Source organism: Perna viridis, chromosome 1 (assembly GCF_037379345.1).
Source record: "Perna viridis isolate PV_CMFRI_1.1 ecotype Kerala chromosome 1, ASM3737934v1, whole genome shotgun sequence".
Taxonomy (NCBI): domain Eukaryota; kingdom Metazoa; phylum Mollusca; class Bivalvia; order Mytilida; family Mytilidae; genus Perna; species Perna viridis.
The window spans coordinates 62,614,656-62,626,593 of NC_142445.1; the positions used below are offsets into that span (position 1 = coordinate 62,614,656).

General features: G+C 32.2%; 1 long non-coding RNA gene across 1 annotated transcript; it reads right to left on the reverse strand.

The window, feature by feature from the left end:
* Nucleotides 1–410: 410 nt before the first annotated feature.
* On the reverse strand, nt 411–7,129 carry LOC148629770 (uncharacterized). Its single transcript, XR_015917423.1, has 2 exons — nt 6,566–7,129; nt 411–1,923 (listed from the first exon to the last, which is right to left on the reverse strand). It is a non-coding gene; the product is annotated as an uncharacterized LOC148629770 (long non-coding RNA).
* Nucleotides 7,130–11,938: the final 4,809 nt, after the last annotated feature.

The window sequence follows — 11,938 nt, forward strand, 5'->3', positions numbered from 1 at the left end:
GCGTGATAACAGATTTAAAGTTCCAAGAAGAATTTCCTGAGGAACATCCTAATAACTTTTGTTGTAATTGGTCCAGTAATGTCAGAGGAGAAAATTACTTTTTGAAAAAAAAATAATGACGACGACTGACACCAGGTGATGGTAATAGCTTGCATGACCCTTCGGACCACTTAGAAATGAAGAAAGGACATTCAATGGTATTAGGAAAGAAACAAACTTTTTTGTTGAAATTCTTTTAGAAAACATCGATCGTAGTTTTCTCAAATTAACCTATACAAGTCATTACCGTTGGCTCTGTGATATTAATCGATACAATAAGATAATACAGGCATTTTTCTTATTTATTGAATTATCGTGGGGTTTCTTCTTGGAAGTATAGTGCATACAAAGAAATAAGTAATACAAAAGAAGAAATTATGTATGATGTAATTAACACAGATATGGCTTGCCATTAAAATCAAAATTCACATTGATAACTTTAAGACACGTTTTATCAAAGTTATGAACAATAGTCTGCATCTGCATCATCCGACGACTACTGTCAACTACCCGTCGGCGAAGCGCAAACATATAATACATTAAAATTACAATTCTCGTTGAATAAAAAGTTATAATAAAAAAGTGTAAAAAATGAACTCATGTTCAAACATTTACAAAATAACAAGAACAGCTTTTACGACACACAAGTGTTACTACAGTGGATTGAAATGAAAACTTCAATTTCTAAGACAAACAAATGTCCGTTGCTATGCATAGGATATAATTGAACACGGATATGTATGTATCAACCTCAAAATTGACCTATAAAAATGTACAGTCTATTGTAAAATTTGTATTAATATATTGTATGTTAAAGAAATACTGATTTAGAACCTGACACATGAGTCCATGCAAGCACGGTCAATGAGACTTGGTACACCAGTAAAATTATAGACATATGGTTTAAAGACATATGAAAGTTCATGTCCCATACCAATATGACTGTATTGTCACACAAAGCACGTTTGAAATCAGACAAAACCTTTACTGCTTCTATATATGAAATCTCAATTAATTTTAATGAATGATTTTATCAATAACCTTGTTAGCCTTAAACTTTATAAAGTTTTTCATAAATGATAAACTTGTGCATAGTATATAAATGTCATGTGTATATGAATTTTAAAGATAACCATTACGGTATCCAGACCCTAATTCTTTCCTGTTTCTTAAGCCGAATGTAGAGTAGCATTTATAAATATTTCTTTCATCATTAATTTACCATGTATCTGCTCTAAAATGACTTAAGTCTTAATATGAATTACACATTTATCCAGACTAAGATTCCCCCAAAATGATTCAAAAAATTGGCGTTCCCTGAAATGATAATCGTTTAGTTATGTTTATTACATCCTTCATGGAATGTAGCCATGATACACTAACACAGAACATAGTCCCCCCGTTACAGTGTAGCCATGATACACTAACACAGAACATAGTCCCCCCGTTACAATGTAGCCATGATATACTAACACAGAGCATAGTCCCCCCGTTACAAGCGAGAGATATGACCATGAACAATTTCATAACTAATGTCTTGGTAAATTTGTGAATGTATAATAAAAGCTGTTACAACTTTACAAAACATGTTTTATACAGCAAATACTTAAAAAAATAGGTATATTTGAAACTGTAGTTGAATTAGAAACAATTCATAAATGATAAGACTAATATGTCCAAACAATAGTTGGTAGGCTAGCAAATACAATCAACAAAAATGTGTTGTTTACTAGTGAGGTCAATGAACTAATATCTGGTAATGATACAGTCTTAACACCAACTGGAAAATGACCCGACAACATCGTCTGAATTGATTCTCAATCAATAAGGAAGACACAGATATAATGTTAACATTGTTGCAAAGATGGTGGTCCTCTGTAAGACCTAAAAACAAGCAAACAAAGTGTAAGCAACTTCTTTAGAACGTTAGCAAAGAACTGTCGAAGATTCATGTTGATTTTTTTATTGAAGTTGTGAGAGAGTTTTGAGACCACATCAGTATTGAAATCGCGAGGTCTCTCATCAAACTAGTCCGTGGACTTAATTTATGTTGATAAACCAGCCGTGGTCCATCATGACTACGAGAAGATAGCACATAACTTTGAAGTATATTAGAATACATTCTCAGATTATGTGTGTTAAACTTATGCATTTAACAATATTAATTGAACTGACTCAAAACAGTTCAGTTATGTTCATGAATGGTTGATAATATATCATTGGTGTGTTCCCGTTCTGCCCACTTTTGAAATTTACAGGTAAAAATATTGTGGGCAGAATGGGAATGCAGATGTAATGACACTAATTAGAGAACAATAGATAATTACCTATAGTCTGTTTTACTGTTTGTTGGCAATTCAGTGTGATTTTTTCTAGTCTTTTTAATGGCTATGTTTAGTATAACTGTTTTGTTTTTTTGGAATAAGTTCATTGAAATAAGTATACACTCTGTATTGTGGTCTAAGTGCAATTCAATGTGTTTTTTCTTGTCTTTCTTAATGGCTATGTTTGGTATAACTGTTTTGTTTTTGGAAATGTCAGCTCATTAAAATAAGTATACACTCTGTATTGTGGTCTCATGTGCAACTCAATGTGTTTTTCTTGTCATTTTAAATGGCTATGTTTGGTATAACTGTTTTGTTTTTTTTTTTGGAAATGTCGGTTAAAATAACTATATACTCTGTATTGTGGTCTCATGTGCTTTTACTCCATAATTTTGTATTAAGTATCTGCTTCCTGTTGTCCACTGATCAATTTAATTCAAGTCAAAAGAGAAAAAGAAACTTTGTGGAAATATATATAATTTATTCAACAACATTAAACTTGAAATAAGCACTGATAAAGCACATACATTTATGATTAATTAAATTAGGCTCTGGTAGTTGGTAATCTTGGTGTGACTTTACGTCTAGCCCTGTATAGTGTAGATTTGCAAGAATTTAAAGTTTGTAGATATATCTGCTTGAATAAAGACGGGCATGTATAGAAAGTTCCGTCACAGTATAAGGTGTTGGCATTTGCCAAGTTAATCAAATTTTCTGATGTTGCAAACGGTACATCTCCAATATGTCCTATCTCCACGGTTGTTTTTTACACTGTATATGTAGCCATTATAATTATGCTAAATTCTGAGACCCATACTTATTTCTGATAAATTGTACTTGTATTTGTGCGTGTGCCATCCTACTGCATTGGTTTACTAATACTGCTCGGGAAGGGTGCTACATAATATATAGAGGTGCTTAGCTTGGAGTGTTTATATGAAAGCTAGCTTTGACATCAAGTCAGTGTCATGATGGTCTTTGATCTTGCTGCATTTGGTGATAAGTGCTTAGCCTATGTAGGAATTATAATTCCAAGCTTGCGTATTAATTTCGTCATTAATTTACTTTTAAAACTGAATATGAATAAATAGATAAATTTATTTTTTAATCACATAAATAATAAAATTAATGTTTAACTTAATTGGGTAGTGTAAATTTTTTATAAAATTAAATAGCTATTTACAAGATTACTGCACAAAAAAAAAAATAGCATTTCATTTTTGTAATAAACATAAAATATCTTATTATAAAAGAGGAAAATATTTATGCATCTTTTGAAATTATAAAAAGAAAATTACAACTGCATGTAAAACAAAAAAAGATATTTTGTTATAAAAGAAAAAAATATTTATGCATCTATGTACAAATTTGAAATTATAAAAAAGATAATTAGAACTGCATGTAATATTAAAAACAGACTATAATTACTAAAACAACAACTTGTACCTGATTGTTTATTTATGACAAGTGGGCAGAATGAGAATATAATTTTTAAAAAGTGGGCAGAACGGGAACAAACCATATGATTATACTGTCAAGAAATATCTTGACTTGTTGTCCGAATCGCACCTGGTTTACAAAAAAAAACTTTTACTAACATATTTCTTTACCAGAATTATTTCTAAAAACTAATTAGACTTGACATTGCAATCAGAGTAAAACACTTCATGCATGGGTCTGTCTATCGTGTGCAAACACACAAACATTTCATTTTTTTTCTTCAAAATATATCAGTTGATTGGAAAAGGATACCTCCGTCGATTTCTTGTCACAATGAACAACGAGGATACTAGGCGTATTGTTTTTAATTTGTATCTGGAATATTTTAAAAATATTCTGCAAACGAGTTTCTATTATCTTGCATGTTTTCTTCTTATTCAAGTAAAAGAGCGAGCCATTATCCATTACATTATCCTTGCACGAGAACAGGGTTATAGATTCAAATCAAGGACTGTAGTCTTCAAAGTCGCTAATCGTCATATATCCTCGGTCACCGATTTTGGCTTACTTTCAACATCCGAAATGGCACGAATGCGATATGCTCAAAATTCAGGTGACTTCCGATAAAATCTGGGATCCCTTGATATGATTACTCTTTCGTAACCGTAACCCAAATTGTTTCAATTACTCGGAACCAGATTAAACAACTGGCAATGGTTATTTATAGATATTGGGGTCCTGAAAATTTGTATAATTATCACACACACACACACACACACACACACACACAAAAACAAATGCTAACAGATCATTTCATGTAAACTTTCCGTTCTCATAAAAGCAAAAAAGAAAAAAAAACACACACACACATACACAAACATAGACATGTATTTGATTTTTTGAAGAGGTACGTTGTAGCGATATCTTTGGGTCGCTTATAATGTTGACCAGGGAACCAGACTAGTATACAGATTAAACAACTGTCAATGAATATTCATAGATATTGGGGGCGTGCTATTGTATATAACCTATATAGTCTTGTAACGAGCCCCTGTGCCTGAATCGGAAACTGGGTAATGTTCAATGCTCACCGATCAATTCATGTGAACTTCCTGTTCAAGAAACACACGTAAAACACACGTGTATGATATTTAAGAGGTACATTTTTATCTCGTATGAAGCTAGAACTATGACGCCGTGGCGGTAAACACGGCGAAGATCTGCAGCATTATGTGGCGTATAACTATATGTTTTTGCAAATCATATGCGAATATTAAGAACTGAAATTACGATTGCAAGAAGTCGCTATCAATATTAGCGTATTAAAAAGATTGATTGAATAACTGTTTTAATTGAATAAAAAAAAAGAATTGCATTTATTTTTGGCAGAGTGTTTTAATCTGTTCATAATGATCAGTGAATACAATAAGTGTACTTAAAATAGCTATTTATTAAAGACGGTACCGAGACTCTTTGCACAGTGGTTCGTTTTATTTGAATTAAATCAAAGTGTCATGTTTTTTTCCAAAGTTGAATATTCAATAACAAAGGTTCGACTCAACAAGGAAGTTCAGAGCGTTCGAAAATAGAAGTGTTTGTATAATTCAATGAATATGCTCAACAAGTACTTATGTATTTGATGTATTGCTATTTGCTAGATGTTCAGGCTTTTCGACGTTAATGCGAAGACTGATTTTAACTATTTAACTAGTCTGGGTTTTTTAATTGACATATGTAGCACCCTACCAATTTATTAGCGAAACGGGGGCGGGAGGGGATTTTTTTTAATTGATTTCAAATTTAAGCAAAATATGTTTTTATTTTTACTTGTCATATTTACAGAAACGCTTCAATGGCACCCCATTACTTAAAAATGATCATTTTAAATAAAAGTTTTAACTTTAGCTTCTGCTGAAAAAGAAAAAATCGTTCATGCACGTTTTTTTTAATGATTAGTAACTCCCCATTTCCCTAGAGGAGAAAATGCTTTGTGCGTAATTTACTAGATTGTATATCTTTATTTCTCAAAAACCGGTTTATCGTTTACTGATTCCGGGCGTAAGTTCAAGTTTTTGTATGTAGGTATTTTTGTATTTGGGTCGATGCGACTGCTTAAGGTCAAATTCAAAATATTTAGAACATGGTGCCTCCAGTCCTTGTATTGCGCATGTTAGAATATTCGGTGCAAGATTTGTTCAATGTCATATCGAAATCTTCCATTTTTTAAAAGGGCAAGTGTCAGCTAAGCTTTGCAATAAATGAAGTGATTTTTTTTCTACCGAATCGTAAATTATGTGCTGACAAATCATCAAAATATTCTTATTTCAATTAATAAGACATTCTATATTTTACAAAAGGAAGACAAGATGATTATAGTCATAAGTTTATAGATTCTACGACCAACCAATATTTCCAAAGTTTTTTTTTTTCATGAAAATCGATTTGTGAACACTCCGTGAAATCTTAGTTGAAACTCATTGGAATAACATGCGTTGTTATGTAAATCAATACTACGCGTGTGACATGATTCAAATAATTTATTTGAGTTTAAATGAACTACAGACCAATTAAACTGACAAAAACCAGGAGGAACCCTTATAATAAAATAATTGTTTTTATAAGATAAAAGCATCATATGACAAACTCAGGTTTGTTTCTCGTATTTTTTCACATCTATTGTTTTGACTAGTCAAAATACGCATTCTTTTGTGTTGAGATTTTCAAAATATGACTTAATAAAGGAAATCACAGAACGACCTTACCTGAAATATTAAAATGTCATGATGACATACAAGTATGTTCTGTTCGTCACGAATACATAAATCAGGAAAACAACTTTTTGAAAGAAGTCATGCACTATTTTTTCCCTTTAAATCTCAATACATCGTTAAAAATTAAGAATGATTGTAAAGTAAAAGATCAATAAACATCAATTAATCCCCCATGCCGTTTCGATTCAACGCCAATGAACATAAAAAAACTTAATACACTGCTTTAACAATTATACATTGAACATGAGAGCCAATGTTGAAAATTATTCACTTTAAAACACAACTGTAAAAACAAAATACATTGTACTGGGATTTAAATTTGATAAAGTGAAAAAAAAACTTTGATTAAAGGTCTAAGGAATCGGCCATTCAACTTTTTTTGTCCACATTCATTACAGTACCAACTTACATAAAAGCATATTTTTGGTATTGAAGAATCTGAAATTGGCATTCAACATGGGAACAATTCAGCATTGTAAAATGAAATATAAATAAAACACAAATTGCTCATGTCGATGCATAAATATTCGACTTACAAACTTCACAGTATATAAAATCAAGTTCAATATTTACCAGAAATAAAAGGTTAATTTCTTTAAGCAGCTTTCGGCGCCAGGGAAAGTCACTATGATTATATAGTCATTTTTATGTCTTGCCCCTTGTGGGAATAAGACACCACCCTTCCTTTCAGGAACTATGTAACGAACAAATGAAAACAAATTAGAACTCCATCCAATGATATTATCAAGTTATCATGGGATGTGTGGTTCAAGAGAAAAAAAACGTTTAAAAAGAAACGTGTTATAATTGGTGATACTAGAGAGATAATATACAAAATATTTTTCCATGTGTTCCAATAATCACAAACAAAAAGGGAAAGAAAAGGTTTGGTCCAATTAAAGAGACATTCGGATCAAATCTTAGTATATAATTAAGACAGCGTGAAAATGTTGATTTGAATTTAAGTATACTATTAGACCAGGAAGGAACACACCTTAAATGGTGCGATAAACTACACTTTCAGAGTCTAGTCAGCAGATTGTTGTGTAGCCATGTGTTATTTGTAGTATGGTTGGTGAAAATTGTGTATAAAGACATACGTTTTTCGTTGTTCAAATATCTAACCTGTTTAAATACACACAATAATTAAAATGTGTAAACAAAGAAATTCCCCGCACCGCTTCGAATTGTTTAAAATGTTCAACCAAAAGTTGGCGGAATCGCGGACAATGGTAACATTCAATCGTTCACATCTACATATGATGCCTAACTTTCCAATAACATTTAAAACAAGTACTATCTTTAAAAAAAAAGAGCCGACGCAGTAACATTTTGTTCTTTTTTACCTCTAAGTTTCTACATTTCTTTCAAGAAAATAACACAATGCATGCAATTTTTAAGGTTCCGATAAAGTTTTTTTTTCGAACGCAATTCCAAATTTTCGATACAGATTTTTCGAACGCCACTAAGTTATCAGTATTTGGCGAATCGGGAAAAAGAACTGCGATCAGGTGACTTGCGTTTCCATAGAAGAGCGTCCTTAAGGTCAAAGGATAAAAAGTGAAGCTATACCGACTACGTCGGAAAAAAATCCTTGAGCTGTGTCTATGAAATCTTAACATGTAAATTACATCATGCACATCTATATAATGATATCCAACCTTCCAATAATAAATTCCATTAAAATCTCATGAGAGGTTTATGGTGAATTTAATACTTTATTTCTCAATACCGCAATTACATATGTAAAGAGGATGAATAATTATTGTTTGTTTGTTTGTTTGTTGGGGTTTAACGTCCGAGCAGCAATATTTCAGCTATATTCAGACGATGAACATGAAATGAAAACAAAGGACGGGACACAAGGATAATAGGGTCGACAAATTTTGATTGCCACTGAAGAAGGGGGATGGTTAAGGTCGGGCAATTTAGCCTCCTGTGGCGGAGCGCAAAGGTTCCTACTCCTATCGAATACCACAGCAGGGTTCTTTAACGTGCGAGGAACGTGGCATCTTTCCCAACACGGTGCACCACTATGGTTTGCGGTCAGGTTTTCCGTATTATAGCCTGACAACCCCAGCATGTAACACGCCAGGGGTACCCCATTCCACCACCTGGGGCACACATCCCAGTTGCTCTGTGGGCAGAGCACCCTAGCCCCCAGCTAGGGTTCTGAGCACTATTAAGTCGCCTTGTACGACAAGCTTAGCCCTGCTGCAGGTCTATTCTTTACAAAATTTATGCAAGAAATATAAAAACATGATTCATATTTTGCATTCTGATTCATTTTCGGAGAGATTATTTTTTCTACAATTGGTCTAATCACCAACTAAACCAGCTCTTTCCAAAGCGGTGCTTATCGCAAATACTACAAATGTAAAAGCTACACATTATCGGCTTTGGTGCTTTGATAAAATCGTTGTTTATCTCTTTTTTTTAAGAACCTGGAACTGATAATGTTTTACAAAGAAGATACAAATTAAAGTCATTTTTGTGTTTAGACTTGCCCGTTTACAATAGAAAAAAAACAGTATTTGTGAAAAGTTCAGATGAAAAAAAAACGAATTTGTTACTTTGAACTAGAAATTCTTTAATTTTACAAGAATTATGTTAATATATGAATCATTTGCTAATGAGAAAACATTTAAAATACAGTAATTAAGAGCTTTTTGTAAATTTTGTAAAGTCGAATTTCAGCTTTGGACAAATTGATCAATTAGACTTTGCTTTACAAAATTGAGTTGTTAAACCAAGCATTACTAACAACCCATATCTATGACAACCCACAACTGTCATGGCTTTTACAAAGTTAGCCATGAAATGTTGATACCACAGTAGAATTTTCTGAACCTTAAGTAGTGTAAAATAGAGGGTAGTTTTACTGGCATTCCAAGTTTTTGCTTTGTCTTTAAATGCTATGATAATTTACAGAATTTCAATGTATCTTTTTGATGACCTCATTATCTACTTATCCCCAGATTTTACCTAATATAGCAAAATAGGTTGTACAAATTCATCAAAGACATTTGATTACCAGTCAATAGATAAATTATGTAGTCTTTTCGTACATTGCGCTAATTCCATTTTTGCTTTAATTTGCTTTGCCTTTGAGAAGCTCCCTTATTTGCAAGATGTTAATCTAAGATGGTTAAATCAATTCAATATCGTCATACTAGTCCTTGAAACAAAGGTTCTTTGGAAGTCTGCCGTCGGAAAATATAAGTACTTTACTTTTATATACATTCACCTTCAGTTTCCATCTACTACAGTATTCTTTAAGTTTCCATCTACTGCAATATTCATACACGGCATCTAAAAGCAAATGAAAGTTTTCTTTTGATTCTGCCGTAAGTACAGTATCATCAGCATATAAAAGAGTAAACATTTTTTTAAAGGGTATCTAATTCTTCTTCAATACCTTCACTATGTGGGCAGGCTAACAGAGACAACAAGACAGACTTAAAGCGTTGTTTGTGATAGATATAATTATCGTCCTTATTTTGTCCTTACTTCCGTTTTGTCTAAAATTGCTTTGTCTCATTGCTCGTTATCCTTTTATTCGATTTTACGTGTTTTATCAGATGTTTCATATGTCATATGGTTTCATGTTTTTTTCATGCACCTATATAAGTTAACTATTACAACACTCGTGTTGCATTCGTGCACTGAATTCATGTATGACACCATTTGTATAACGCTTTGTTGCGATTTTCATTGAACAGTGAGTACTTAAAAATTGCATATACATTACTTAACCAGGGTTTTCCAGTTCGATTAAAATGCATATTAGAAGACGCAGGCATACAATTGCATGAAGATCAGACATTTTAATCTTCATGGGAGACTTAATGTCAAGTTTACATACAGTGACTTTAAAATGATAAAACACGGAGTGTGAATTCTACTTGCGTAGGGTTGATTAAGTGCTTACATGTCACAAAGTAAGTGAAACTGATATGCTTGAAAATAAAACTGAAAGCCACACTTTTATCTGAAAAGTTAAACAATTTGTGCAGGTTTAAAACATATTGTATTTTAGGAACATTGGATATTGCAGATCATTGAGAATATGCAAGTCATCTTTTGATGGGATACTGCTAAATAGATTTTCGAAACGAGGCTAAGTCTACTGTTTTTTTTTAAGTCATTCTAAGTTTGGAATAAATCAACTGAACAGCAATCAGTCATCTAAAATAATCCACTGTAAATACTAGACAGACACTTGCCCCCTTAAGTACTACCACACTGAGTCAGTGTTGTAGAAATTAGGTGGGCAAAGCAATGTCTGAAACGGGTGATTATGCTGGTTATCCACGGTAAAACTACAATGATCCAAAATTCTATCGGCCTGGCAAAAGCATTACATTACCCGTCCTTGGTCGAAACATGTCAACCAATAAAATTTTAAGGGTAAGCTAAATAACAAATATTTTTATTGAAAGATATAATATTTCCTTTAGTTTCAACAGTTATATTCAGAGTTTAAATGGTGTAATTGTTCAATGCTTGGTCATCTAAATTCGGTACAATTTAAATAGACGAAGTCCTTAGATAGTTAAGTTATTTGTTATGACCAGAGGGAATTGACCTTGTCACGGAAAAGTAGTTCTTTTTTGCGTTTTAGAAACAAAATAAAACACATTATATTTACACTTGTAATTTGATCGAACATTTGTACATACCTTAATGTATTTTTTGTGTTATATTTTTTTAATTTTGTGCAACTAGTAAGACAATACACTCCTGCAGTTGAAATTATGGTGTTTTCCTTCAAACAAATACTCGATTTTACTTGAATTAAATATTGTTTTGGTTTAATTGAAATCCATTAAATAAAAAGAATGAAAGAAATAGAGCTGCAGTAAAATGCATCTAAAAGGGGACGTTGAACTACTGCACAGTTAAGCAGTTATATAAATAATGCATATGCCATTCACAGGGTATACTTAATGTTTGTGAAGTCGTACATTTGTAATATTTCAACTCATTTTCGGTGTATTTAACTAATACATGAAAAGAAGTGTCCAAAGAAGCTGTTTCTTTTAATGGTTTGTAACAGTATTTAATATTTTATGAACATATCGTATATGAATCAGGTTATATTTAATCCTTTTAGTTTATTTCATTTCGCCGAAATATTCATGCCATTTAAAATGCAAATTCACGATCGAACTAGGAAGTGTAACCTATTACATCCTAGGGTATTGAAGCTTAACATCTTTTGTTCTTGGTATATGATCGGATCACTACGCGTTAATATTAATATGTTGGTGATACGGCCTGGTAGGCTTATAGTCTATTGAAATCAAATGTTCCTGCGTGGAGTATACAGACGAATTAGTGTGTTTTAGATTTAAGACGGAA